Here is a 3,683-nt window from a genome sequence, read left to right as displayed (position 1 = left end):
TTTGGGTAGAACTGACATTTTCACAATGTTCAATCTTCCTATCCATGAGCATGGGATGTTCTTCCATTTATGTGTAGATCTCTTATGGTTTCTTTATGTAGTTTTTTATAGTTTTCTTTGTAGAGGTCTTTTGTGCACACTGATTTTAAAGTGGTGATTCTAATCAGGACATGTAAGAAAATAAACCTGTAATGAGTAAAAGAAAAATAAACTAACAAACAAACAAAAAAATGTTTCCCACCCAGTGGATAAGGAGTTAGCGCAACAAGATAGAACTGTGTCATAGGGTTTACAAGACCATAAGTTTTTAGCAAGCACACTGTCATATCTTTCTCCTGTGGCTCAGCTGGTGGGTTCCAAGAATATACCACTTTTGCTTAGCAGCTGAGTGAATTCACACCCACTACTCCACCATGCTTTCCTCACCTATCTCCTTACCACCCTGACAGATACCAGACTGGCCATGCTCAGGACCCACCAAGGTCTCCACCTGCTCGCTCACAGACAGGCCCTCAGCCACCAAAGGTGGGCTGTGAGACCAGATCATGCTGGGTTGCATACAGCCAGCCACAAGGGAGGCCTGGGGACCCTGGGTGCCAGAAAGGACAAGATACAAACAAACAAACAAAAACCTCACTGCCATCCAGTGGTATCGGACTCATAGCCACTCCTCTCTGCATTTCTCAGGCAGTGTCACTACAGAAGCAGATTGCCCAATCTTCCTTTCAAGGAGTGGAGCAGTCAAATGCCTTAGGCACTACGCCAGCAGAAGGGAGTTGGAAGCAGGGCATGGAGGGGTCTGGACAGACAGAGGAGAGGAGCTGCTAAAAGGCATGAAAGCCTTGCAGGAAAACACTACAATATTACCAGGGAATAAGCTAATGTCCATGAAGAAAAGGGTGTCCACTGGCCACTTGGGGCCTGTGATATACTCCTAGGGGAAACCCAAATGCCATCCCAAAAGGTGGAGCAAGACAGCCACCTTTGTTCTTGAACAAAAATTCTCTTGCAGATCTTCACTGGCATCCAATGGCAGGATGAATTTTTTGTTGGCCAGATCGCAGGCCCAGGTTTTGGGGTTGTCCCCCTGAAGGAGAGTTTGAATGCAGTGGCTCTTGTTCGCAATCTCCCAAACAGCTGAACCCCTGTGCTTTTCTGTTCAATGTCGGCCCCTGAAAACCTTCTCAAACCATAAAGTTGACGACCATGGTGGTATGCAAGGTAATGTATTTGACTGATAACATGAAGATTGGGCAGTCTACTTGGGTTAAAGATTTACCACCTCAGAAACACAAAAGGGGTCGTTATGAGTGGTAATCCAATAGACTGCAGTGAATTTGGTTTGGTTTATTGTGCTTTGGGTGTAAATTTATAGAACAAATCTGGTTTCCATCCAACAGTTCCTGTACCTTTGATTTCACTCCCCAATTGCCATCCCTAACCATAACAAGCTTTCTTCCTCTCCCATCCCTGTGCCTTCTCCCTCCCTGTGCTCTTCTGAACTATGCACTCCTGTCTGTCCAGCTTTTCCTCTGTGTGAATACTGCCCCTCTGGTGCCTCATGGCAGATTGCTCTAAGGGGTGTATCTCTCTAGAGTGGATGTTTGCCTCAACATGGAATACGTATTCTGCTTATAAGTCTTTTCACTGTTGGACTGAGAGCCAATTCACAGAAGTGAGTCCATTTCAAGTCCCAAAGTGTAACCCGGGGCCATAGTCTCAGGGGTTCTAGCAGTGTCTATCCCACCCACAATTCAAGTCATTTTTGTGCTTTTGAATTTTGTTCCACATATTTTCCTGCCACTCTAGGCATGATCTCTATCTATGAACCAAGAAAAACATAAATCCATATAGTTGCAGATTTTAATACCTCTTTTTATAACAAAGGATAGTAACCCAAAAACAAAACACCTAACTCACAGCCATTGAGTCTATTTTGTCTCACAGTGACCCATCCTTGGGTTTTGGAGGTCTTATCTCTCTCTATTGAAATAGATTCAACTTTCCCTCTGAGGAGTGGGTAGTGGGTTTGAACCATCAGTCTTCCGGTTAGCAGTCAAATGCTCAAAAAAAAAAAAAAAGGGAAATGATATAAAAAACAAACCCTAAACCCTGACCTAACTGACATTTACAGAACACTACACCGAACAGTTTGCTTAGACATTTCTCCAAAGAAGGTATAGAAATGACCAACAAGCACATGGACAGGTGCTCATAGGAAAATACAAACCAAAACCACAAAGAGGTGTCACTTCATACACACTCAACCAGTTGCAATAGGCTGGATATAATTTTAATTTGTTAATTAAAGGAGAGAATGGATGTAACTAGACTTGGCAGAGATGCAGCAAAACAGGCACTCTCTTACACTGTTGTGGAATCATAACATGTTTGATCCACTCTGGAAAATAGTTTGGCAGTTGGAGATATGTGGATATGGACTAAACAAACATACTTATTCATGTCTCTGGCGGCGTAGTGCCTAAGGCACTTGACTGCTAACCAGAAGGCTGGCAGCTCCCACCACCAGCCACTTCTTGGAAGGAAGGTTGGGTGATCTACTTCCTTAGTGATACCGCCTGGGAAATCAAAGAAGTGGTCGCTATGAGTCAGGTCTGACTGGACGGCACATAACAACTTACTTAATTGAGTTTTAATTTCTAAATTGTGGTGATGTGGGAGAATGTCCTTTTCTGTGGCCAATGCCTACTGAAATATTGAGAAGTAAAGGATCAGGATGTATCAGGGGGAGTAATTGACAGTATTGAACAATAAACAAAATACAGTAAACTGTTTACAATTTTTTAAACTAGATCTCGTATTTATGCATATTAGCCTTGGCCACTTTTCTGAATGTGGGAAATTATTTCATATGTCAAAATTTTAAAAACAACACAGTAAAATACACCTCAATCATATAAATAGAGGTCCCCCATCCCTACTTTTATCTCTCTCCTTCTCTCCTTCCTGCTTTCTGTTATCTTTCTCTCTCCCTCCCTGTTTCTTAACATCCCAAACTGGAGCATTCCTATGAAATCTTTGGTAAGGTGAATGGTGTTAAACAAAGAAGCAATTACCATTAATTTATATGGGAAAAATCTTTGAGCATTCCCAGACTCCAAATATAACAAACCTAATCATACCACTTAACAGAATAAAAGCTAAAATTACACTCCCCTCTGACTCATAGCAACCTCTCCTTGGGTTTCCCAGGCAGTATCCCTGCAGAAGTAGATTGCCCAATCTTGCTTCAAAGGAGTAGCTTGTGGGTTTGAACGTCCAGCTTTCTGGTTAGTGGTCAAATGTCTTAGGCGCTACGCCACCAGAGTGCGTTATGCCACCACAGTGCGTTACTCATACCAGTTAACAGGATAAAAACTACAATAATAATAACATACATTGTTCACAGTCACAATTCATAGCTATAACTATGGCGGCTTCCTGTTGAGATCAAGGATGCAGAGAAGGAGTTTAGCAAGGGACATTGCCTCTTTAACAGTAGTAGGCTGCAAAAAATAAAATAAAATTAAAAAATACCAAATGGTAGTTTGGTTGTCACTTTTTTTCCTGAAAGTGAAAATCCTCTTGGGATTTCTCTTAGTTAGTGAAAACGGTACTAATGTACATCGTTTGTAAAAGCAAAAACAGGTACTGATATCAGTCTTTTGTAAAGGAAAACTCTG

The sequence above is a fragment of the Orycteropus afer genome, unplaced genomic scaffold (genome assembly GCF_000298275.1).
Source record: "Orycteropus afer afer isolate SDZICR_OR568_19922 unplaced genomic scaffold, OryAfe1.0 scaffold01401, whole genome shotgun sequence".
NCBI classification, from domain to species: Eukaryota; Metazoa; Chordata; class Mammalia; order Tubulidentata; family Orycteropodidae; genus Orycteropus; species Orycteropus afer.
Note: the sequence above shows the minus strand (reverse complement) of the source record.